Genomic DNA, 26,454 nt, shown 5'->3' with positions numbered 1-26,454 from the left:
GCCCGTGCACCACAACTACTGAGCCTGTGCTCTGGAGCCCACGAGCCACAACTACTGAGCCCACGTGCCACAGCTACTGAGGCCCGCGTGCCTGGAGCCTGTGCTCTGCCACAAGAGAAGCCACCGCGATGAGAAGCCCGTGCACCTCAACGAAGAGTAGCCCCTGCTCGCCGCAACTAGAGAAAGCCCGCGAGCAGCAATGAAGACCCAACGCGGCCAAATATAAATAAATAAAATAAAATAAATTTATTTAAAAAAAGAAAAAAAAGAGAAGAAAAACAGGGAGAGGACTCAAATCAATAAAATTAGATATGAAAAAGGAGAAGTTACAACAGACACCGCAGAAATACAAAGCATCCTAAGAGACTACTACAAGCAACTCTATGCCAATAAAATAGACAACCTGGAAGAAATGGAAAAATTCTTAGAAAGGTATAATCTTCCAAGACTGAACCAGGAAGAAATAGAAAATATGAACAGACCAATCACAAGTAATGAAATTGAAACTGTGATTAAAAATCTTCCAACACACAAAAGTCCAGGACCAGATGGCTTCACAAGTGAATTCTATCAAACATTTAGAGAAGAGCTAACACCCATCCTTCTCAACTCCTCCAAAAAATTACAGAGGAACACTCCCAAACTCATTCGATGAGGTCACCATCACCCTGATACCAAAACCAGACAAAAATACTACAAAAAAAAGAAAATTACAGACCAATATCACTGATGAATATAGATGCAAAAATCCTCAACAAAATACTAGCAAACAGAATGTAACAACACATTTAAAAGATCATACACCATGATCAAGTAGGATTTATTCCAGGGATGCAAGGATTCTTCAATATATGCAAATCAATCAATGTGATACACCATATTAACAAACTGAAGAATAAAAACCATATGATCACCTCAATAGATGCAGAAAAAGCTTTTGACAAAATTCAACACCTATTTATGATAAAAACTCTCCAGAAAGTGGGCATAGAGGGAACCTACCTCAACATAATAAAGGCCATATATAACAAACCCACAGCAAAATCATTCTCAATGGTGAAAAACTGAAAGCATTTCCTCTAAGATCAGGAACAAGACAAGGATGTCCACTCTCACCACTATTATTCAACATAGTTTTGGAAGTCCTAGCCACGGCAATCAGAGAAGAAAAAGAAATAAAAGGAATACAAATTGGAAAAGAAGAAGTAAAACTGTCACTGTTTGCAGATGACATGATACTATACATAGAGTATCCTATATATGCCACCAGAAAACTACTGGAGCTAATCAATGAATATGGTAAAGGTGCAGGATACAAAATTAATGCACAGAAATCTCTTGCATTCCTATACACTAATGATGAAAAATCTGAAAGAGAAATTAAGGAAACACTGCCATTTACCACTGCAACAAAAAGAATAAAATGCCTAGGAAAAAACCCACCTAGGGAGACAACAGTCCTGTATGCAGAAAACTATAAGACACTGATGAAAGAAATTAAAGATGATACCAACAGATGGAGAGATATACCATGTTCTTGGATTGGAAGAATCAATAAAAAAAAAAATTATGTACCTTACTTTAAAAATATGTTTTTGCTAATAAATGCTAACCTTATCTGAGCCTTCAGAGAGTCATAATATTTTTGCAATAGTAACATTAAAGATTACTGATCACAGGTCACTTTAAAAATATAATAATAATGGAAAAGTTTGAAATATTGCAAGAATTACAAAAATAAGACACAAAGTGAGTAAATGCTGTTGGGAAGATGGCACCAAGGGATTTGTTTGACACAGGGTTGCCACTAACTTTCAATCTGTAAAAAAGTGTAATAACTGTGAAGCACAATAAAACAGGGCATGCTTGTATTACTCACAGCAGTAGCAGGAGCCAGAGTACCAGCATTTACAACAGTTCCCTAAGCCTTGATTCTCACAGGATGATGTGAATAAGGCCAAGCATCACCTGCATACACAAGGGATGTGTTACAGGAGCCTAAGCTTAGGAAATCAAATCTTTTATCATTGAGAATAAGCCTGCCTGAACTTTGCCCCAGAAGGATACATTATATTTATTATACCGGACAGTGAAAAATCTTCCCTTTGCTCTGGAAAGACACACCATTCTATCTTCCAATGCTGTTCATTATATAGACATCCTTGGAAAAGTGGTCTAGAACAAAAAAGTGAATGTCTATGCTCATAGAATATGCAGAAAAGCAAGAGACACATGGAGAACTGTGTCTTACAAAGCATGTATTCATTCTCTACTCATAAAGTTTCATTTGTTTTTAACAGTGTATGGGAGATGGAGGCATTCATTGTTGACTATTCTTTCTAGGTACAGAATTATACTCTCTTTTTATCTCATGTACTGGAAGCTTTAAAAAAAAAGATACTGACAGTAGGAAAAGAACCCTTCAGCAAGTCAACTATTGTATTTATTTTTAAATTTTATTTATTTTTGGCTGCATTGGGTCTTTGTTGCTGTGCGCAGGCTTTCTCTACTTGTGGCAAGCGGGGGCTACTCTTCTTTGGGGTGCTCGGGCTTCTCATTGTGGTGGCTTTTCTTGTTGTGGATCACGGGCTCTAGGTGCACAGGCTTCAGTAGTTGTGGCTTGCGGGCTCTAGAGTGTGGGCTCAGTAGTTGTGGCACATGAGCTTTGTTGTTCTCTGGCAAGTGGGATCTTCCCGGACCAGGTCTCGCACCCATGTCCCCTGAATTAGCAGGTGGATTCTTAACCACTGCACCACCAGGGAAGTCCCAAGTCAACTATTTTAGAGAGTCTGAGAGAATGAGTCAACACAAGCTGAAAGGAAGTAGAGATGTGATATTAATATTAACTAAAGTATGCTTTAAGATGAAGAAAGGATTAAAGAGGATGAAGATCTTTCAGTTACTAAAAGATACAATCCATAATGAACGTGTAGCATTCATGAACCTCTATTCCCTCCATAACCCAAAATCAAATCGAAAGGTAAAACTAGGCTTCTCTGGTGGCTCAGTGGTTAAGAATCCGCCTGCCAATGCAGGGAACCGGGTTCCGGAAGCTCCTACATGCCGCGGAGCAACTAAGCCCGTTTGCCACAACTACTGAGCCTGTGCTCTAGAGCCCACGTGCCACAACTACTGAAGCCCACGCGCCTAGAGCCGGTGCTCCACAACAAAAGAAGCCACCACAATGAGAAGCCCACGCACCGCAGCGAAGAGTAGCCCCCGCTCGCCGCAACTAGAGAAAGCCTGCACACAGCAACAAAGACCCAACACGGCCAAAAATAAATAAATTAAATAAATAAAATTTTTAAAGTAAAAGCTATTAATATACAGAAAGAACATAGTTGAAATGTTCATTACCTTACAGATCAATCAAAGAAACATTAATTATCCAAATATTATGATCTTCATATATACTTATTTCAATTCTATTTCACAGATATAGCTATGATATAGAAGAAACCTGAAGTCCACTCCATATAAAAAAGATCTCAAGGATGCAGCAGGAATCTCAAAGGTAGGAGGGTAAATCTGAGCTGAGTGTTCATGGGCAGAGCTGGTTTGACACAGTGGAGCTAAAAGTCCTGCTGTGTGTAGCCACCATGGCGCAGGGTCAGAATTTAATGGAGAATAAAGTAAACTTGAGCTCCGATAGCTGCGACCTGAGACCATAGGCGGGCCCGAAAAGGATGTGAGCCACAAGCATCAATTCTGCAGCAAAACAGGCCTCAAGAGATCAAACAAGACCAAGGTTTGGGAGCTACACTGGGTGCTAGCAACTCACACAATCATGCCAGTGGGCAGGTCCAACTTCTGGTTCTCTCTCTACACCTGGCAGTGGAAAGCGAGAAGGGCTGACTCTTTGAATGAGCTTCTGGGATGCTTTGACACCAAGAGAGTGACACTGGACCCCCTGCTAGTATTAACAGGTGGGGTGGGACAGAAACAAGGAAGAAATAAAGGAATGATGACCTTAATTTTTACTCCAAGCTGGGGAAATAGGTCATGTAGGCTACCTATGACAGTAAGGAACACAAAGATTTATACACCAGGAAGTGTGCAGCAGCATTATTTATAGTACAGAAACACTTGAAATCGTCCAGAGTCAAGGAATGGGTAAATTATACTGCACCCATGAATGGATAAAATATTATGCAGCCATTAAAATCACATGTCTAAGACCTTTATTGACATGGGAAGAAGGAGGTGGAAAATCGGAACACAAAGTTATTTGGAAAAATTGCAGCCAACCTTTCTAAAACTTGTGTATTACCGTGGTTATCTTGGAGCAGCAAATTTACAGGTTGTTTTAATTTTCTTCTTTATGATTTTTATGTTCCATAATTAGGTATTACCTGTCAAATAACAAAAGTGATTTTTTTTAATGAGAAAGTTTTAAAAACCTCTTCTCAAGCAAGAATGTCCAAATTAGAAATTAGCCACAACTAAAAGTTCACATGCCATAACTAAAACATCCCGCATGCTGCAAGGAAGATCCCGTGTGCTGCAACTAAGACCCGACACAGCCTAAATGAATAAATATTTTCTTTAAAAAGGTATTAAGTGATATTTATATCCTTTGCTCTCTGCTCAATCATCTGTATTCTGCATAAATATAATTTGGAAATAGTGTCACATGTTTATCTTCATATGTCAATAGTCTTTTTTTTTTTTCGGTACGTGGGCCTCTCACTGTTGTGGCCTCTCCCGTTGCGGAGCACAGGCTCTGGATGCGCAGGCTCAGCGGCCATGGCTAACGGGCCCAGCCGCTCCGTGGCACGTGGGATTCTCCCGCACCGGGGCACGAACCCGTGTCCCCTGCATCGGCAGGCGGACTCTCAACCACTGCGCCACCAGGGAAGCCCTCAATAGTCATTTTTATAAAGGACCAGTTGACAAGTCTTTTATTCTATATTTTAATTTGGGGGTAAATGAGGTAGAAATAGGAACCATTGCTGAGTTCAGTTATAAGCTGGTAGAACATGGGTGCCAATGAGGAACCGAGAATTCCTGAGTCCATTATGTATCACTCTAGTTGTTCTGAAGGCAAGATCTGGCTTTAAGGTGCCCATGAAGGTCTTGATCTTATGCATTGCAAAGTTTACTTTCCTGAGTTGATAATATTAAAGAGTTACTCATAAAAACCATACATCTGGGTCAGAAGTGGCAATTGAATTCCTAAAAAATATCTCCTCTGGAAACCAGAGTGTTCCTCTAGCTAATTCTTCCACTTTGGGTTATTTATAAACAATATATTCCTCATGCTGACTATAGCATCTTAATAAATATCTTTAACCTCCTCCCAGTAACTCAAAATAAGAATCTCAGGGCTGTAATGAGACTTCATGTCTCCATCAGACATGTGTTATGAGATCAAGTTCTCTCCATTCCATCTCCAAAAATAGGCCAACCGCCCCACACACAAAATTATCAAAGATCTGGGGAGGAAGGGGAGAATAGTGACTGGATTAGTAAAGCCATTGTTTACAAGTGATAGAAAACCAACTCATATCAGCTTAAGGAGAAATAGAATCTACTGGTTGATGTAATTGCAAAGTCCAAAGTTCTTCATGCAAAGCCTGTGTGTTTCAGGCAGGGCTAGATTCAGGGACCCAAGTAATGACATCCGGACCAGTATTTCTCTATCTCTCTACTCTGTTTGCTTCTGTTCGACTTCATTCTACAGACTGACTCTCCATGTGGCAAGAAGGCAGCCACCAGTATCTCTGAACTCACATCCTCCCAGACTAGCAATCACAGGGCACATAGAACTTCTCTCTACCACTGCTTATTGGCACTGTTGTAAGGCAAGACTGTCATCATCCCTATTTGGATCATATACCCAAATCGGAACCAACAATCCTGATGGGAAAGTGGGGTATCCTGGTTATCCGGGGTCATAACCCCAGTCCATTCCATGTGGGAATTCAGTGATGGACATTTATCACGAAGACTAAGTGGAGGAGGGGAGGAGTTGCCCAAACAGATCCAAAAAAATGGAAATGGGAAGGAATGCCCTGGAACTAAAAAATTCGAGTTATCGGACTTCTCTGGTGGTGCAGTGGTTAAGAATCTGCCTGCCAATGCAGGGGACTTGGGTTCGAGCCCTGGTCCGGGAAGATCCCACATGCGGCGGATCCACTAAGCTCATGCACCACAACTACTGAGCCTGTGCTCTAGAGCCCGCAAACCACAACTACTGAAGCCCGCGAGCCTACAGCCCGTGCTCCGCAACAAGAGAAGCCACCGCAATGAGCAGCCTGCACACCGCAACGAAGAGTAGCCCCCGCTCACCTCAACTAGAGAAAGCCTGCGCGCAGCAATGAAGACCCGATGCAGCCAAAAATAAATTAATTAATTAATTTTTTAAAAATCGAGTTACCATGATCCACCAGAGTCAATCCATCAACTGACCTGAGTTGAGCAAAGGATTGGAGAAGGAACACTTAAGACACAAGAATAAATTAGTAAGCTATTTTAAAAGTTAAGGTGAACTAAACAAAAACAAAAACTGTAATTAATGACAACCCGGTATCATTGAGCACACCTAGCACCCAGATCTTGGTTTCCAAATGCCATTCCCTACTAAAAGGAAATTGGATTCCTTAGAGAAAGGGCTGATTCCAGATCTGGGCAGAAAAAAACCAAAGTGAGTCTAGGACATTATGTGTGTGCCAGAAAATAAGGAAATGCTCAAAGTCCAATGTGAACATGCAAATGACTTTCATATGTATCATCATATCCATATATGGTGTTTAAAGTACTATTCTTTCAACTTTTCTTCAGGCTCGAAATTTTTCAAATTAAAGATTTGTGAATAAACAGATTTTTAAAAAGGAACAAAGATGCTAGCTTGAAAGGGCTCTCCCACTGGCTAAATTTGGAATAATTTGAGCATCAAAGAGAATAATAGGGAATTCCCTGGTGGTCCAGTGATTAGGACTCCGTGCTTTCACTGCCAAGGGCGCAGGTTCAATCCCTGGTTGGGGAAATAAGATCCCACAAGCTGCGTGGCATGGCCAAAACCAAAACCAAAACAAAACAAATCAAAATAATAATAATAATAATTGTAAGTAATTATAAAATATTAAATATATTACAATCTGTGAATCAATATTAATACTATCTTTAAAAGAGAGAATTTTTAAGGTAATTTGCCATAACTGAAGGTGAAAATTTAACAATTAAGGGAATGAATTTAGCATTTACTCTGTCTTTTTAAAATGATCTGAAGTTCATCATGTGTTCATGGAGAAAATCTCTTCTTTACAGAATAATGCCAGTTAAGAAATATAGAAAAATTATACAACTAGGAAATACTAATTGCAGGCAGGAAAATATACCAATATAAGAACTGCTTTTATAAAGTCACTACCACCAACCATCTTTACCAGCAACACAGCATTTACAAAGTTATCAAATAACATCACTAATACCTCCAATTCCACGCAACACCATAGGATTTATTGAAGCCCTCTCTCTTTCCAGCTCCACCAGTGAGAAATCTGGCTCACATTAATCTCAATATATTAACTTATTTGTGCAGTCCACTGTACGTAGCCTATATCCTGACCCCACCGGGCTGCCTTCTGGGTTGGCCATCTCAGGATGAGTTTCCAGTTGGCCCTGATGCCTGGCCCTGTGCCAAGCCAGCCCTCCTGTCGATCCCATATGTGAACTGTTTGCGCCAATGTTTATGCCCTCAATTCTCTAGACAAGTGGCTCACAACCAGAAACAAATTTACCTCCCAGAGGACTTTGGACGGTGTATGGAGACATTTTTGGTTGTCACAACTATGGGGAGGCTACTGACATCTAGCAGATAGAGGCCAAGGATGCTGCTAAACACCCTGCAGTGCACAGACAGCCCCCCACCAAAGAGAACCATCTGAATCAAGATTTCAAAAGTACTAAGGTTGAGACTATAATACACCTCATTGATAATTTGTATATTATTACATGGGAAATAATAATAAACTGGTTAAAATAAAATATATTATTAAAATTAATTTCATTTTAAAAATTTAATGGGGCTACTAGAAATTTTTAAATTACAAATGTGACATTTGCTGCCTCTAGGATCCCCTCAGGAGGCACATTCTATCTGGTTGTCCTTTTGTATTCTTTTTTCTGTTATTGTTGTTTTCTTGGTTGTCCTTTTTATTGATATAGTATTATAGATATCATCTTTCTAAGTCTTGCTAAACTTAAAACTTTTCATTCAAAGACACCTACTGGGCATATATTTAAGGGGAATCCTGGCTTTGTCACCCTTCCCTGCCGCCTACGGTGCAAAGGAAAAAAGGCACACGCCCAACGTAGAGCTCGAACCCACGACCCTTAGATTAAGAGTCTCATCTCATGCTCTACCAACTGAGCTACCCGGATACACCAGGGCAATGCATATTTTCGGAGAGGAGTATGTACATACTACTTGGCATGACCCTGAGGATGAAGCGGGAACACCATTGACACCTCCTGTGGGAGGAGAAGCTCACGGCAGCCCAGTGGGATTTACCCAGGTCTCCTGGTCAGCGGGTGGAGCCGGGACTCCGCGGGCCTGGAGTCGACGAAACGCACCGGGCCGGGCTGCTCCTTCCAGCTGGGACCGTTCGTCTTCCCGTCTTCTTGTAAGCTCTGGGCCCCAAAGGCGCCCCAACATACCAGAGACCACTCGCCTAATAGAGTCATCCATTCCCTCAAGTGTTTATTGAGCACCTAATGTATACCAGGCACTAAGGGTACAGCAGTTAGCAAATTGGATTTTTAACAAAGAGGAAGAAAGGGGGCCGGATTCCGGATCAGATGAAGTTGCTGCTTTTCATTTTTGTTTCCTTCCTCACCAGGCTCGACGCCTGCAGTTTAACGGAGCAGACAAATATGAACCGCGGTAGGTGTCTTTTTAGGGGCGATTCTCTCTCCCTTCTACGGATACTTGCCCTGCCCTCTTTAGATATTAAGGAAGGAACGAAGGAATGAAGGAAGGAAAGAAGGAAGGAAGGAAAAGAAAAGTAAAGTAAAGAAAAGAAGCATGATGTTTCCGAGGACACAGGGCCATTTCTCACCCCGGAGGAACTATAAAAAGTCACAAAAGTAGCTATACTGAAATAACAGAAATCCAGGCAGAAAATCACCCACAGTCCTAACCTAGATAAAGTCAACGTTATCTTTGGCCCACGTTACTTCCAACTCTTCCATAAGCGCCCATTCAATTCTTACATTCACATATCAAAGGTGCAACGTCTGCTCTCCACATATTCTGTTTACCTTTTGACCGGCATATTTTTGCATTTTGCTAGTCTCTCTTTTTTTTTCTCCCCTTCCCTCCTCGGCCTTTCCACACCCGATTCTTTCTTGGGCAGTCATGCAGGGACAACTGCAGTTTGGGAGTTACCGTTTGTTTTATAAGAACTGGCTCATATACAGCTTTCATAGCGGGATCTTCCAAGTCAACCGGGATAGACTGAACGTTCTTTTCTGAGGTTGAACACTATTAATGAAGCAAAATGTATTCCATGGTCATTTCCCTCTGCCTTTTATTTATTGTTTACCAAACTGTTGCAATAAAACTTCCTACATCGGTAGTTTTGTCTGTTACAGAAGTGGAATTAGAGGATCAAAGAGGTGTGTATACCAGACTGCTTTCCAAAACACAGGGTGAAACCACACATTTTTTCCATTAAGATGTATGGGTACACAGTCTTTCTCCTTCCCTTCTTTTCGAAGTAAACATCTGTAAATTTAACTCACATTCCCTTATGGTCAGTGGCGTATCTTCGAATTTTATAAAGACCCATTTTCCTCTGTGTCTGTAACCCAAAACTCGCCCCTCCACCTAAAGATAGAGTGCTTCCTCATACTACCCCAGGTGGGACTCGAACCCACAGCCCCCGGCTTAGAAAGCCAGTGCCTTAGCCATTAGGCCACTGGGGTGGCTGCTAAAAGTTTTCCTGAGAATGTGAGAAGAAGGAATAATTCGTCAGCACTGGCTAGAAAATGCTCCAGGAATTGGCTTGAGTACTTAAAATTTGGCTGAATCCCTGCAACGTCCCAACCTCTATCCAAGTCTCCAGGAGCGCAGTCGTGAACAAAACAGAAACTGCCGATCCTGGCGGAGCTCCTGTGCAGACCGCGCACTCGCCGCCCGCCGCGCTCTCCTGCCTTTTTGTGGCTCCTCCAGCGCTGGCCCCGCCAAGTCTGGCTTGTCGGGTTCCTCCAGAAGGAGTCCCAAGCTCCGGAACGCCCTGGATTCTCCTCCGGATGACAGATTCAGCGAGCAGTGAGGGACCCTGGCTGGATCAGTGGTGTGTTGGGCCGGACCACCGACTGCAGTGTGTGTGATAAATGTTCGGTCCTCCCGGGCCCCGGCTGGACAGAAGACCCGGGAGAGCTAAGGGCTGGAGGAAGATGGTGCGGGACCAACACCGTGTTCAAGGGGAGGAGATCCCTCCACATCCTCCGAGGCTCACCCGCAGGCGGAAGTCAGAGCCTCTTCCGCAGCCTCCTGCGTAGGGCGCTGTCACTCAGGGCTTGGCCTACGTACAGGAGACTGGGGGCGCGCGGAATGTTCTACACCGGACGTCGCTCTTCCAGGCCCAGAGCCAGAACAAACCCCTCCCCATGGAGCTATACAAAGCCGAAGTCCCGGGTATCTGGACACACCCCTGCAATTTTCCTCGCAACTCACCCTTCTTTATTCACTAAGGCTTGTAATTTATCCAAATGTAAAAGCCCTCCTCCCAGGAGAGCTCCCGGTACCTCAGAGACTCCTCTCGCCACCTCCCCACCCCAAATGTATCTTTTATCTTTGGAGCAACAAGATTGTCTAACGCACAGTCCATTTTCGAATTTCCTCCAATAACATCCTTTATGGCTTTAAAAAAAAAAAAAATCCAGGACAGAATCAGAGAACACACTTTGATTCAGTCTTCTAATCTCCTTTGTCTGGCTGGTCCTGGCAGTCTGGCCACAGGCCCGGATGAAGCGGCGGGAGGGCTGCTGGAGCCGCCACCCCCAAGACTGCACAGGAACCAATTTGGAGGAACGCGGCCTTCACTGAGAGGAGCTAGGACGCTGTAGACGCGGCCCCCTTGCTCCGGGGATGTGCTTCGTCTTCTGGGTGCGCGAGGTCTCGGCACAGGCTCTCCTCTTAAATCGATTGCATTCTAGCAGAAGGCGGGAGGAGGAGCAGACCCCGGGCAACACGCTTTCCAGAAGCAGTTGGCGGCCCGTTGGGACGGGACGGGTGTGTTTCTGTACATACTCATCTTTGAGGGTGACAGATTCAAGGAGGAATCTGCCTTGGTCTAGGAGCGGTCGCGTTTGCCGGTATTGGCAAGTGTCCTTGGTTCGACCGCAGCTTTGGGACTCCAGCATCCCTCTGGTTTTCCACATCCGTTTAAACTGGGCCCGGAATTTCTTTACTTTCCCCAAAACAAGCTCTTCACAGCTTTGAGGTTTGTTTGTTTTTAATATCCAACATTTTCAGTTGTTTTTAGCGAGAGGATTGGTCCCCAAAACCCTGCACATTCGTGTTACTGGAAACCTCAACTCTGCTGGAGTATTTTTCTTTGTAATTTCCTTCAAGCTGTTAATAATTTTTTAACCAATAAATTAAAGTTTAAAAAAATGTTTTTATTTTATTTATTTTTGGTCGCGTTGGGTCTTCGTTGCTGCGCGCGGGCTTACTCTAGTTGCCTCGGGCAGGGGCTACTCTTCTTTGCGGTGTTCGGGCTTCTCATTGCGGTGGCTTCTCTTGTTGCGGAGCACGGGATCTAGGCGCGCGGGCTTCAGTAGTTGTGGCACACAGCTTAGTTGCTCCCCGGCATATGGGATCTTCCCGGACCAGGGATCGAACCCGTGTGCACTGAATTGGCAGGCGGATTCTTAACCACTGCGCTACCAGGGAAGTCCAGTTCCGCCCCCACCCCGCCCCCTCACCCAGGAAATCTAATTCAAGAGTCAGCCTTGGAGTTCTGCGGTAGACTCTGGAAGAAAGAGGAGATTTGGCCTGAGGGGTGACCCCGGCCCACAGTTGCCCCAAAAGCGGGGAACCTTCGCCCTTTACGGAAAGCAGCTCCCTGGGATTGGAATTCCTTAAGGGTCAAAGTCAAACCCCACTGGGACCCCCAGCCGCCAAAAAAAGGGACTATCACAGCCTGACGTCCAGAGCGGGGCACAGGATACCTGTCCTGATGGCGTGGACCCCAGGACTACCCCGCTCGGACTCCAGGAACCCTTTCCCGATCTGGGACAGCGGGACCAGGGCAGACCTGGGAGCGCCCAGGTGAGGGGTAACAAGGAAATAGAGAGAAGAGGAGGAGGAAGAAAAGAGAATAAAGAAAGGGGAGGAAGGCCTGGGGCGCCGTCTCTAAGTGCCTCATCCATCCTCCCAGCTGGGTAGTCACGGTGGATACGTTACTGGACACTTAGCAGGGATGTTTGAGTCTCACTGGAGTAATTGCTGGACTTGAACCCTGAAAGCTATGTGACTTTGGGAGACTGTTGCCTCTCATGGATTTTCTCCCCTACCGGCATTAACCTAATCGAAGCCCAAGGCGCAGCGCCCTGAACCGGGATGTCCGCACCACTGGACCCCCGCCAAGACTCCTACTAAAATTTTAAAAGCACCTGGAGACACATTGAGGCTTTGAAATATTTTCTCTAATTCTCTCTTGCAGTGTTGGGTTCGACGCCCAAGGTTTGGGGCCTCAGGTAGTTCCCAAATCTCTACAGAGGAACTGTTTTTGTGTAAAAAGAAGTGAGCACATCCGGGATTTGAACACAGGACCTTTCACACCGGAGGCGGGAACCATACCCCTAAACCAACGAGCCACACAAAGCACACCCTTTGGCTCTCTTCTAAGACTTCTTGGCGTCCCGGATGTGGAACAGGGAGGCCAGTGAAGTGGTGTGGGGAGGAGGTTCCAACTTCAGACCCGCCGGGAAGTGTTGAGCTCAAAGACCAGTGAGCGAGGCAAGGACCCCAGAGCTCCCCATGCCCACAAAGAGGGAAGCGGCCCCTGCACCCTACCCCCTGACCCAAATCTGGTGGATCCAGAGGATCCCACAGGCCCGGAAGGGCCAGCGATCCGTGCGTCCCCGCCCGGCTCTTATGTCACTTAGCAAACACTCCTTGCAGCCGGGAGTGCGCTTGTGGCCGCGCTGGGGTAAAAGCCAGCAAGGAACTCCGGGTCCAGCAGGGCAGCGTTGAGTGCCTTTTTTTTTTAAAATTATTTTTTAATCATTTAAATTTTATTTTATTTATTTTTTATACAGCAGGTTCTTATTAGTTATCTATTTTATACATATTAGTGTATATATGTCAATCCCAATCTCCGAATTCATCCTACCCCTGGCCACTTTCCCCCCTTGGTGTCCATACGTTTGTTCTCTACATCTGTGTCTCTATTTCTGCCCTGCGTTGAGTGCCTTTTGACGGCAGGTCACAGGAACGCCTTGCTTGGAAAAGCCACTCCCCCAGGTGTGGTATCCTGGTTACTAGTCACTACCTGCTGAGTTTCTCAGGACTCCAAACAAAAGGTCCAAACTAGAAAAAGAGCTCGCCCAACGTGGGGCTCGAACCCACGACCCTGAGATTAAGAGTCTCATGCTCTACCGACTGAGCTAGCCGGGCACCCGGGAACTGCTGCTATCGTTGTACATGTTGATGGGGAGTAGCGCGAAGGTGATGGAATCTAGAATAGTTAATGACTTAGACGAGGGCACCAGGGGCGGGTCAGCGGCCAAAGCTTCCGGGGCTTCACAGGAGGTTCCCCGCCAGAGGTTCCACTCCCCACCGACGCTCCCTGCTGCAACAAGGGTGCTTCTAGTCCAGGACTTCCCTCACCACCCAGTAGCTAGGGAACCCGGTCTGGCCCCTATGCCCACCCGGCCCACCTGACGTCGGGTGTAGGGAGAAGCAGCTGGGCGTAGGTGGATGGAGGGAGCGGCGCCAAGGGTGAAAACCTAGGGCGAGATGTACCACAGTTAGTTTAACGATTGACCCCTTGAGGGACCTCTGGATTATTTCCAGTTTTTTGGGCTGTTACAAGTACAACAGCTATAAACACTCGTGTACAGGTTTTTGTGTGAACATAGTCTTCATTTTTCTGAGATAAATACCCAAATTGCTGGGTCATATGGTAGTTACATGTTTAGGTGGTTTTTTTTGGCTGCGTTGGGTATTCGTTACTGCGCACGGGCTTTCTCTAGTTGCGGAGAGCGGGGGCTACTCTTCGTTGCGGTGCGTGGCTTCTTACTGCGGTGGCTTCTTTTGTTGCGGAGCACAGGCTCTAGGCACGCAGGCTTCAGTAGTTGTGGCACGCGGGCTTAGTAGTTGTGGCGCATAGGCTTAGTTGCTCCGCGGCATGTGGGATCTTCCCGGACCAGGGTTCACACCTATGTCCCTTGCATTGGCAGGCAGATTCTTAACCACTGCGCCACCAGGGAAGCCCCACATGTGTGGTGACCCACTGTCTCCAATAAAATGTTCAATAGAAGTAAAGAGTGTCAGCATCCTTGTTGCATTTCTAACCTCAAAGAGAATGTTTTCAAGGTTTCACCACAAATATGAAATTTGCTGCAGTATTTTGTAGATAATTTGAGAAGTTATGGGTATTTCCTTCTTTGACTAATTTACTACGAATTTTAAAAATCATGAATGAAAGTTGGATTGTATCAGATACTTTCCCCTGAATTTATTGAATACATTTACCAATTTTCTCATGTCAAATCAACCTTGCATTCCCTAGGATAAATTCAGCTTGGCTGTGACATATTATTCTTTTTACCTCTCGTAAGATTTTGTTGGCTAATATTTTAAGATTTTATATTTATTTTCATGAGCAAGATTATGTGCTTTTAAATGTCTTTTTCGTGCTGTCCATGGTTAGTTTGTTATCAGAATAGCGCTAGCCTCATAAAATGTGTTCAGAGGTTCCCTCTTCTATGCAACATTTTGTGTGGGACTAAAATTTTATTTCTTCAATGTTTGTTAGCATGCTCCACTGATGCCATCTGGGTCAAGAATTTTCGTTGGAGGGTAATACTTGACTATTGATTCACTTTATTAGTTTTAAGATCATTTACCTTTTTATTCCAGTTTGATTCCATTAAGGCATGTTTTATATTTCAAAAAATTATATATTTATTTCTAAATTTTTACAAAGTTGTTTAGAATATGCTTTTATTATCTTCTTAAATTATGCAATAAGTGTAAAGTCATTCCTTGATATAGGTTATGTGTGTCTTCTGTCATTATTTCTTAACCAGCTTTTGCAGAGTTTTATCAATAACATTAGCTTTTTCCAATACCTGCCTTCCAAGATTTGTCATTAATCTCTGTTGTATGCCTGTTTTCAACTTCATTACGTTCATCTCTTCATCATTTCTTCCCTTGTTCTAATTTATCTGAGTTTATTTTTGCTGTACTTTTTCTAACTTCTTGTCATTAGCTTTCAACCTGTCTTCTCTATTACACACATCTAAGGCTATCAATTTCCCTCTAACTACTGCTTTATCCATGTCTTAAAGGTTTTGGTATGTAGTATTTTTATCATCATTTATTTCTAAGTATTTTCTAAATCCCATTGTAATTTCTTCCTTAACCTATGGAATATTTAGAAGTGTATTGCTTAATTTGTAATCATGTGAGATATTTTAGGGGTTTTTTGTTTTTGTATTATTTTGACCTATTTTTAGTTTACCATTTCTCTCATCTTTTTAAACCAACTGTTAATACATCTATTGAGTTTTGTTTCATTCTTTGCATACTTTTAATTTTAGAAAAATTTAGTCCTGTTTCATTCTTCTAAAGCATTTTACAGAGCTCCTGTTCTCAAATATATTTTCATTATTGTCTTTCATGTCTTTATACATGGTAGAGATAGTTGCGTTATAGTCTGTGTCTGATAATCTTAGCATCTGAAATCTTTCCAGTTTTATTTCCATTGTCTATTGTTCATTGGTTGTTGCTCATGGTGCCTCATTTCCTTGCTATTTTTCATTGTGAGTAGCCCATTTTCCTTGTGTGGGGAATTCTGTGAGATCTAGAATAAAAGTGTATTTCTCTACAGAAAATTGTTTACTACTTACCAGTCATGGGTCACTTTAAACTAAATTTTCTACTTGATTTCCCCCCACCCCAGTTGGTCCTCAAGTTCCCAGCATTGGATTATTCATGATCCTTGGTTCAAGGCACACAAACTCACCATCCCAAACAAAAAGGAAGACCCTCTGCCACCCATTTCTCTGCTTCCTCCTCTCCAGCGTAACCATCCTTAACGTTCTATGAGAGGCAAATTCTCTTGGCACCCCATGGCACTCTTCTTTCCAGCACAAGCTGAAGGCATCGGCCAGCAAGCACTTGAGACCCCACGGTGGGGCAGGGGGGACTTTTCCTGGGCCAGTGTGCCCAGGGAAGTGGGAAAGGCTGGAGGAGTTAACCTCCCTCCCGATTTCCTCTCACTCCCCAGTACTTTGAGGAAAGGTGCCTTCCCACTGAGCAACTGTTTTGTAGGAATTTGGAGCCTGGAGCCATCCCCACCTCAGGGTTCTGCACAACAGACGTCCACCTCTGTAGAGTTCTTGAACATGTTTTTTTAGGCTTACTCACAGGTCTGAGATATTCTCTGATAGTGGTAAGTTGTGTGTTGGCCTGAATCCGTTGCTTGACGTTATTGAGCTGGCAGGACATGGGGTGGGGGTGTAACCACGTGGGATAATAGCCTTAGACCAGCAACACACCCACTATTGTTCTTCAGATGCTTAGATTTTGAACTTTCCCGTGATAGCAGGTCCTGGTGCTTGGTGTCTGGGCTCCTGGTGTCCACCTCTTGCGCCTCGCGAAGGCGACCCCCTGAGCTGCAGAACAGAGCAGAGGGGACACGGCTCCTGGCGGGCGCTGGGGTCCAGGGCCACGGTACTCCTACTGACCTCGGGCAGGGAAGGAGGAGAGATGCAGCAGGCCACGCCAGGTAGAACAACTGGATTTGGGGTGGGGGCAGGCTCGGGACGCCGGCTGCAAACACCAGCAACACATCGTTTCTCCCCAGGCTAATGCCTCGGCCTCCTGACCGGGCAGTGTGGGCCCAGGCTTGACGTTTCAGAGGCCTCCAGCTGGTGAAGACGGGGCTCCTGATGCACAGAGGAAGGAAAGACCTCTCCAGTCTTCGGTGCCTCGAACCTGGACTGACAGAAGTAGCTTGTTGTGAGAATCGTGGAGATGCTTTGGCTACTGGTCCTCAATGAAATTTTCTAAACCACAGTGGGTGGCATTGAGTGGGGCTGAGACACACAACTGGGGAAAAAGTAGGGCTCGTGTGGAACTTGAACGCAGAATCTGTCGCACCCTAAGCAAGAACCATACCCCTAGACCAACGAGCCACTCGACCTGCATTCTTTGGCTCTCCCCTATGACGCTGTGACACCCCGGGGGTGGGACCGACAAGGCCAATGAAATGGCTCGAAGAAGAGATTCCAATTTCAGACCCACCGGGAAGTGTAGAGTTCCAGGACCCATGGGCAGGGAGAAAACCCAGCGCTCCCTGTGCCGACAAAGTAGGCAGCAGATCCTGCGCTCTCCCCAATGCGGTGGTCCCCGCCGCCTCTCCTCCGCGCTCGGACGACAAAGAGCCCCCGGCCAGGAAGGGCGGCAGGCCTTAAGTCCCCGCGCCGCTCTTCGGTTCCTTTGCTGGCCTCCTCTCAGCCGCGAGCGCGCTGGGGACCCGCGAGGCCAAAGCCGGAGAGGAGCTCCTGGCCGCGCGGGGCAGCCGGACTGCTCAAGAGCCGGCGGGGGCGCGCGAAGGGTCCTTGGGCCGCGATCGCCGGGACGCTCGCTTTGGAAAAAGTCGAAACGCCAAGTATTGGCACCCAGTAATTGCTCACCAAACCCCTGCGGAGTGCACGGAGGAAACGGCCACCACCGCCTCTACCTCCCCTCGCTGCTCCCGCTTCTACCGGCTCCGCTCCCAGCTCCCGCCACGGTGAGATCAAAACCAAGAAAGCGAGCACGTGGGGCCTCCAACCTGAGAGGCTGACTTTGAGAGTCGCTTTGTTCTACCGACTGAATCAGCCGGCCAGCTACGGTCCTGGCCTCGGATGTCCTAGGATGGCCTGGTTGGGGGGGGGGGGGCTTGGCCCCCTAGAGGGATGCGGGTTAGCTCACCAACCAGACCCCACACCTGGGCGGGTCACGATGCCCCTCCCAGCTCACCAAGGGGAGAAGGAGGAGGTTCCTCCGGTCCTGTTGGGCAGCAAGAGGACGCTGCCCTCAGAACAGCGAGAGCCGCGTCCAGGAGTCGGGGGTCGGGTTCCGGGGCACGCTCTGCAGTTGATATGTCCTTCCCAGATGTTCAACCATTCCCCCACCCCTCTGGATACGTCCTTCCCAGATGTTCAACCATTCCCCCACCCCTCTGGATACGTGGCGCCATTTCTTCGCTCTCTCATCTGGGAAGCCCCGGGGCCGAGCGCAGGACCCAACACTGAAGTTCTGCCCACGGAAGCCCGGGAGTCTGTCTCTCTCTCTCTCCCTCCCTCTCCCCACCACTAAAACGCAACTTTAAGTAAGAGTAGGGCTCACCTGCGACTTGAGCAGCGACCATCCCGAGCCATAAGACGTGTACCCCTAGAGCAACCAATAATGCACTTTCCTTTGCTGTTTGCCGGAGTCATCTCCTTTGCGCTCCGATCCCACTCTCAGAGGAAGCCGTCTGCATCTCCCTGACGCCTCCACTGGTCGATCTTCCGTCTTCCGCTGAAAACGCTGAAAGGAAAAAGAAAAAGAGAGGGCGCTACTGGGATTTGAACTCGGGAAACGAGTAGGGCTCGTCCGGGATTTGAACCCGGGACCTCTCGCACCCAAAGCGAGAATCATACCCCTAGACCAACGAGCCGCCACATCAACCTTTTTCTTTTCTCTCTCAGCCCTTCTACAGGTGACTTATGTGAAGCTCGCCCCGACAGCTCAGTTGTTAGCTTGCGCACCTGTGAATCCGACTCAGTGGGTTCGCGGGTTCGCAGCCGCTGTCAGATTTCAGATCGAGGGTTAGATTATCTGCTCCAAGTGCGGCGGGAGCCAGAGGAAGACCGCGCAGCTGCGCCTCTCCGTTCTCGGGAGGCCCCTGAAACCACGGCTTTCCTATTACACATGGAGGCAGGAGACTCGCAGCCCTGTTCCAGGGTGAACAGCTCGCCCGCAAGTGGCCCCACTCGCGGGTATCTACTCCTGGGCCTCGTCAGGGAGGGAGGCAAAACAGACACTGGAACTACTGAACAGCCCTATATTCCTCTACTTGATCGACACCTACCTGATAGACACCTGGATCAAATTCTCCCTCAACGGAGCAGTGTCTCTGAGCGAGAGGAGGAGGAGGTTAGGTGGAATGGTTCATTGGTCCAGGGGTATGATTCTCGATTAGGTACAAGAGGGTCAAATTCCTGGAGAAGCCCAGGTTTTCACACTGGGGACAGTTTTTCCCGAGGAGGAAAACCCTTGTCAGCCTTAAAGAGCATTGGTTCTTGCCTTGTCCTGAGAGTCTAGAAGCTGCCATGAGAGGCCCCACCCTCTACAAAGGAGCAGACAACTCCGAGGGCAGGACCCAGCCCGGATTCCTCCGGTGAGCAGGAATTTCTGTGTTTCAGCTCACTGTGCCTCTAACAGGGCACATTTTAGTCGGGAGTGGACAGCTGGGAGCAGAAAACCAACCCACGTGGGACCGGAATCCACAATAGGCGCCAAAAAGCCCGCCCAACGTGGGGCTCGAACCCACGACCCTGAGATTAAGAGTCTCATGCTCTACCAACTGAGCTAGCCGGGCAACTGTGACCAGTTGACTACGGCCAAGTTTTCAAACTTGACTGGCTGTGGACCATTCCCAAATGACTGGATGGGGCAGGTCCCGGGGTCAGCGGGGACATGGATCCCCTCAGGGCATTCTGTGGGTCTAGACTGCCTGGAATCCTCGGCGTCTACAGGCCAGGAGCAGCTGTGCCGGGTTGGGGGTGAGGCGCCTCACTGACCAACGGACGGACGAACGGCCGGCGGCTCAGCAGCCGCCGGAAGCCCTGCGGCGTGGACAAAACTCAGGGCTGACGCGCCCGAGCTGATCCCGGGACTCGTGGCCCCACGGCCCGAAAATGACAAGGGGCCCACATAGATGCTGTTGCTGAATATCTAGGTTAAAGTCGCGTCTTGGCTCAGGAAGATGTCAGGGTCTGTTCCAGATCATGGACGTTTTCAGCTGCACGCATTGCCCTCAACCCCAACCCCAAAAGTTAGTCTGAGATCCTGGATGGCGCCGGTCGCTGAGTTGAATCCGGTCTTTCTCTGGGCCTTGACACCGCCTGAGGCCCACCTGTTGAGGCCAGGGTCCCTGCACCATCCTGAGGCCAGGGGAGGTGGGTGCGCCAGCTTGAGGTGGCTCCAGGGATGTGGGAACCCAGCCTCTTCCTCAGAGCGACGGAAAGCAGGCCTGACCCGTGGATTCCTCCTGCCCTTGAAATATTTTGCTGAACCCTGACTCTGAGTCCAGCTGGATCACCTGATGGGAGCAAGCCCTTAGGATCCAGAGCTAGGGGTTGCCAATCTAGGACAAGACTGTTCAGGTTCCTGCCCAAAGGGGTGGGGAGGAGTGTGAGGTGGGGAAGCAAGAGGGGCCCCGGGAACTGGGAGGGGCCTCAGGGAGAAAACCTGGGCTTCCACCAGCCCAGAGTTGCCCTGCTCAGGGAGGTGGCTGGGGTGGCCTGGGGTGGCCTGGGGTGGGCAGACAGGCCGGAAACTCAGGCAGGAGTCTTGAGGCACTGTTCTAAATGCTTTACCAAAAAATTAAGTAACTTAAGATCCCAACCAAATCTTTGAGACATGAGCTGCTACTATCCCCACTTTACAGATGGGTAAACTGAGGCCCTTGAGAGCCCAGGCTTGGTGGGTCCAGATCTGTGAAGTCCAGATGAGGAATAGAGGAGCTTGGTCCTGCAACCCTCCTTCAACCCTAAAGGAACTGCCCAGGATTTGTGTCCTGGACCTTCCACACTTATGGGGAGGCTCAAGACCCCAGACCACAAGCCACTTGGCCGTGGAGATTTCCCAGTTCAGGATCTCTCCAGGAAGCACAGAATTCTCCTGAAACTGAGGTTCAGGGATGGAGTCTGTGCACGGAAGTATGGATGCATGGGTCAGGGACATGGGTCAGCCCACAGTATCCCAAAGTGAGACCTGGACAACGAGGGGAGAGGGCAGGGCTCCGGCTCCAGAAACCCCTCTCTTCACTTTCTCCTGTCTCAACCCCTTTGCTCTCCATCATAACGTAAGGCACCTAGAATCAGGGCCCACCATTCCATCCACACCACAAAAGTGTCCTGAGTGCAAGGGAAGGGCTTGTCCAGGATTTGAATCCAGGGCTTCTCACTCCTAAAGCTAGACATATACCCCTAGAAATCCATCAAGGTCAGTTACTTCCCCTGCCTCTCTTCCTTCCTTGGAAGTGGTGTTGCTCCCTGTTAGGTGGGGACTGTATTGTCCATTCTTCTGACAACCATTGGCTGAGCCAGGCCTTGAGCTGAGGCTGGGGATACGCTGAGTACCAACTTGCCCACAGAACCAGTGACGGTAGGACTGTGAATGGCAACAGGGTCTCCTGGATGCTGGGAGGAATCCCTGGAGAGAAGCATCTCAGGGCTGGGGCAGGGAAGGTGGGTGCAGCAGGTGTGGGGCTGCCTGCATTTGAGAGGGGAGGGTAGAAATTGGTCCCTAAAATAAGAGAGAATCTGGCCCCTGATGCTGGGGTCAGGTTTTATTTTAAACATGTCTATTCCTTATTCCTATACTATCCTCTCTGTCACCTGGGCTCCTAGCCTCCTCTGTCCACCCGTGCAGGGGCCAGGGTGTTGCACAGGGCTCCCCAGGGGGGCCCAGCTCTCTCCTGTGGGTCTGAACAGAGCATGTCTGGAAAAGGCCAGGAGGCCACATCTTGGGGTGTCCTATGGGTTATTTTATTTTGTGGATTCCAGGTTGTTCTGGTCTCCACAATGAGATAGTAATATTTACTCATGCTGGGAGCCCAAGAGTATCTGGGTGCAGGCCTCAGTTAAACCCAAAAGTCCAGAGCCGTAAAAGACAGGTCCAAGGTGTGGTACAGACCACATCCCTGAGATAAGAGCCTCAGTTCAGCAACCCACCCTGCATCCACAGTGGCAGCAGCCTTAGGGGGGTAAGGGGGTGTTTTAAGAGGAAGGCAGAGCCTGGTGCCCTGGAGGCAGGTAGACCAGGGAGGGTCCTCAGCTCCTTCCACCTAATTCCCATGCCTTGGGAGCCTCCAGAGACCAGGATACAGGTGTGGGTCCCTACCAGTCTTCAGGCTCTGGCCCAGGGTGGTCGGGAGGAGCAGACTGGTTGAGTTCCTTGGGCTCTGGGGTCAGGGCTGCTCTGAGGCCCTTTGCTTGCAGAGACAGAGGCAGCAGTGGAGGAGGCTGAGGGTGGTTTGAAATCCAAGCCTGTTCCTCTGCTAGGAGCAGGAGTGTGACCACAGATCCTCAGTCAAAGGGCAATGGGATGTTAGGACCCTGCCTCCTGGATGGGTGTCCCCGTCGACCTGGCTTCTTTTCCTCCCAATCCCCAGGTTTGGATGCTTTCCCCTCCAGCACCCTCACTTGGAGCATTCCCTGCGGTAAGACAACCCTACCACCCACCCATAGAGAGGAGTAGAATGTGAGTCTCCTTTAGTGTGAAGATGTAGGGGGCCCTATCGACCCACACAAAGCCAACTCAAGGGTATGAGTGAGGCAGGGAGACCCCAGGCAGTAGAGGAGCAGATGCAAGTAGAGCAGTAGAGGGCAGTGCAAGTGCAGGTGGGGCCCAGGTGACTGGCTACTCCTACTCTTTTTCTTCCCATCCTTTAAGTCCCACAGGCGAGTACAGGCGCCGAATCCTGGAGCTCAGACTCCCACTCGTGGCCCAAGTTCCAGCGCCGCAGAGCAATGTCGGGGTCCCATCCCCGGACAGCGGCCCACTCACCGGAGCCTCCGCCGCAGACAAACCGGGTCCCCTTTGTCGCGTGCTCCGGTGGGGTGGTTTGAGGTCTGAGGTCGCTGAGTCCACAGTCTGGATGCCCGGAATCCGAGGAGCTGCGACCTCCTCTCTCTTCCTGAGCATGATCCCGGGGCCAGGTCCTGGGTCCGAGCCTCAAGGGCGTCGTCGTGGGACAAGGTGCCACGCCGGTCCGAGGACGAGTGCAGAGGCTCCGAGCTCTCCCCGCACCCCCACCTCGGTCCTTGTCCACAAGTCCCAGTGTCCTTCCCAACAGGGTCCCGCGGTCCCCCCTTGCCTCGCCTCCAGGTGAGAAGAGCGGAGGGTGAGGGACACTTACTCCAGCTGGAAAAATCCGAAGCGACCGCCTCCCCTGTGCTGGGCACTAAAAAGGGGAGACCTGGTGAAGCTCCTCCTCCTGGAGGGGGCTTCGAAGCCTTCCCGGTTTGCCCCACCTGAAACAGACAGGGTCTGAAAACTCCCCCAAGGCTAGCACCATACCCTTAAACCAAAAAGCCAGAACGAAGATGCGGGCTCCCGGTACTCGGTCACCCTGGCTCCCCCATCTGGGGCAGAGGCGGGATTCTCCGCTCCAGGGGAGGGAACCTGGGGGAAGTTTCGGTCCCGATACCTCCAAAGGGAGGGTGATGTTAGGCTTGGTGTTCTGGGGTCCGGGGTCCAATCCCGGAGATGCACACGCAGGGCAGCTTCCACCAACGGCCCGGCTCCCTCCTCCATCCCCACCAGGCGCGGCGGGGACTTGAGCGGCCGATGAGCTGGGGAGGCCCCAGGACCCAACGGGGCCGGGCCCGGGGGTGTCCAAGATGGGCCCTAAATAAAGCAACCAGCACAGCAAAATGCTGGAACAGACATCGGGCGCTGGAAGAGTGGAAGGGGGCGGGTCCTGGATGGGAAGCCAGCTACCAGGTAGTGCGCCCCGGTGGCCTAATGGAGAAGGCACTGGCCTCCTAAGCCAGGGATTGTGGGTTCGAGTCCCACCCGGGGTACTCACTCACAATTTTGGCATTGCTATGCTGGGATGGCTTCTGTTGGCAAAAACTGTTGTCAGCCACGTCTCTGAGAGCTGCACCTTCTAGGACCCCCGAGGTTAGGGGACGGGTGTTTCTTTACACCCTTGAAGGTGAGGAAAGAAGGGAGCTGGGGCCACCTGGGGCTGAACCCACTGAGGCTAGCTGGGGGGTGAGGGGCATCTCACAGAGGTGCAATATCTTTAAAGTTCTGATATGTATTTTTAAACTATCTATCTAGAATGTTTACATTTAAAAATCAATGTACATCTTATAGACTAAAAAACGACCATATGATCACCTCAATACATGCAGTAAAGGCATTTGATAACTCCAACCTCCATTCCTGATTTTAAAAAAACTCTCAGCAAACTGATGTTGAGGGGTAGGAGAGAGAGCGAGGAGCTATAAGAAAACTTTTGAGAATGATGAATATGTTCATTATCTTGACTGTGGTGACGGTTTGGGTGTACACAAATGTCAAAACATATAAAATTGTGCACTTTAAATGTATACAATTTATTATATATCAAAACTTTAAAAAATTGAAGTATAATTGATGTACAATATTATATAAGTTACAGGTGTACAATATAGTGATTCACAATTTTAATGCCGCAGAGCAACTAAGCCCGTGGGCCACAACTACTGAGCCTGCGCTCTACAGCCCACGAGCCGCAACTACTGAGCCAGCACACCTAGAGCCCATGCTCCACAACAAGAGAAGCCACCGCAATGAGAAGCCCGCGCACCACAACATAGAGTAGCCCCCGACTAGCTGCAACTAGAGAAAGCCTACGTGCAGCAACGAAGACCTAAAAATAAATTTAAAAAAAAATTTAAAGGTTATACTCCATTCATAGTTACTATAAAAATTGGCTATATTCCCTGTGATGTACAATATAGCCTTGTGGCTTATTTTGTACATAATAGTTTCTACCTACTAACTCCTTGCACTTGTGATACAGGGTCTAAAACAGAAGGGAATGTTTTTACAACTACGGATTCGGTCAGCATTTGGACCTGGGACCTCTGTCCCCAACAACAAAAGTCATGTCTCTAGCCCAGCGCAGTCCATTGTTGAAGGCCACAAAAACGAGCCACATCTGTCATTTAAACTCATCTAGCAGCAGATCTTTTTTTTTTTTTTTTTTTTTTTTTTTGCAGTACGCGGGCCTCTCACCGTTGCGGCCTCTCCCGTTGCGGAGCACAGGCTCCGGATGCGCAGGCTCAGCGGCCACGGCCCACGGGCCCAGCCGCTCCGCGGCACGTGGGATCCTCCCGGACCGGGGCATGAACCCGTGTCCCCTGCATCGACAGGAGGACTCCCAACCACCAGCAGATCTTTTTTTAAGTCTTTAATTTAATTTTATTTCTTTGGCCTCACCACACAGCTTGCAGGATCTTAATTCTCGGATCAGGGATCGGCATTGAGAGCGCGGAGCCCTAACCACTGGACGGCCAGGGAATTCCCACAGATTTAAAAAATATAAGTAAAAAGGTAAAATTAAGTGTAATGTATTTTAATTAACCCAATATATCCAAAGTATCATTTCAACACATACTCAGACTTCTTACTTTTTTTGAACAAAGCCTTCAAAAGCCAATGCGTATTTTTACACTTAAAGCAGCAATCTCAGTCGGACCAGCCGGAGGAAACCAGTGTCCAGCCGGGGAAGAGCTGCCCTGATCGAAGAACACAACGAAGCTGCTTTTGGGGACTGGGGAGTTCAAGGGCTGCCTGGACCTCTGCGGTTAGGTTCCCCGGGCTGGGGAGGAGGGGAGGGACGCGGGGGCGCGGGGGCCCGGGTCAGCAGGGGTGGGCCTGGAGCAGAGCGCAATACGCATGGCCGGATGAGTCTCTAGGCTCGGCCTCTCATCCCGGAGCTTTAAAACAGTGAAAAACCGGGACACACAACTTGAGCTCGTCCGGGATTTGAACCCGGGACCTCTCGCACCCGAAGCGAGAATCATACCCCTAGACCAACGAGCCTCCCTAGTGAATCATCTTCCAGTGCTTCCTTCACAACTATTCCCATCGCCCCGCGACTAGGGTTTATCCCGAAGTGGACTGGGAGGAGCACTGGAATCACAGCGGGGAGACCCAGGAAACCCAGACCGGTAGGGGCAGAAAGAGGGGTCCGCTAAGCCCGGACAGGGCCGAGGAGATTGATTCCTGGACCACAACAGGGGATATATTCTTGCCCCAGGGGAGTGAAGAGCAGAAATGTGGGGGTGGGGGAAGGGCGGGGACGGGAGGCTTGGGTGAACCGAAGAGCACCTTACTCTCCAGGGGAACCCGAGCCTCAGGCTGACAGCCGTGGGGCTGTGGATTGTGGCTGGGGAGCAGGCAGGAGGCAGGGGACCGGCATCAAGTAGGCCCTGGTCCTACGGTGGGGCCCC

General features: G+C 48.4%; 6 non-coding genes across 6 annotated transcripts; 1 reads left to right on the top strand and 5 right to left on the bottom strand.

Annotated features, from left to right (window-relative positions):
- Positions 1 to 9,857: 9,857 nt before the first annotated feature.
- Positions 9,858 to 9,930, bottom strand: TRNAR-UCU (transfer RNA arginine (anticodon UCU)). Its single transcript has one exon. It is a non-coding gene; the product is annotated as a tRNA-Arg (tRNA).
- A 3,630-nt stretch (positions 9,931 to 13,560) lies between these two features.
- On the bottom strand, positions 13,561 to 13,633 carry TRNAK-CUU (transfer RNA lysine (anticodon CUU)). The gene has a single exon. It is a non-coding gene; the product is annotated as a tRNA-Lys (tRNA).
- A 5,188-nt stretch (positions 13,634 to 18,821) lies between these two features.
- Positions 18,822 to 18,893, bottom strand: TRNAP-UGG (transfer RNA proline (anticodon UGG)). The gene has a single exon. It is a non-coding gene; the product is annotated as a tRNA-Pro (tRNA).
- An 851-nt stretch (positions 18,894 to 19,744) lies between these two features.
- TRNAK-CUU (transfer RNA lysine (anticodon CUU)) lies at positions 19,745 to 19,817 on the bottom strand. The gene has a single exon. It is a non-coding gene; the product is annotated as a tRNA-Lys (tRNA).
- Positions 19,818 to 23,957: 4,140 nt separating this feature from the next.
- On the top strand, positions 23,958 to 24,030 carry TRNAR-CCU (transfer RNA arginine (anticodon CCU)). Its single transcript has one exon. It is a non-coding gene; the product is annotated as a tRNA-Arg (tRNA).
- A 1,941-nt stretch (positions 24,031 to 25,971) lies between these two features.
- Positions 25,972 to 26,044, bottom strand: TRNAP-CGG (transfer RNA proline (anticodon CGG)). The gene has a single exon. It is a non-coding gene; the product is annotated as a tRNA-Pro (tRNA).
- Between the last annotated feature and the right edge of the window lie 410 nt (positions 26,045 to 26,454).

Source organism: Orcinus orca, chromosome 16 (assembly GCF_937001465.1).
Source record: "Orcinus orca chromosome 16, mOrcOrc1.1, whole genome shotgun sequence".
NCBI lineage: Eukaryota > Metazoa > Chordata > Mammalia > Artiodactyla > Delphinidae > Orcinus > Orcinus orca.
This window is presented reverse-complemented; position numbering and strand designations above follow the sequence as displayed.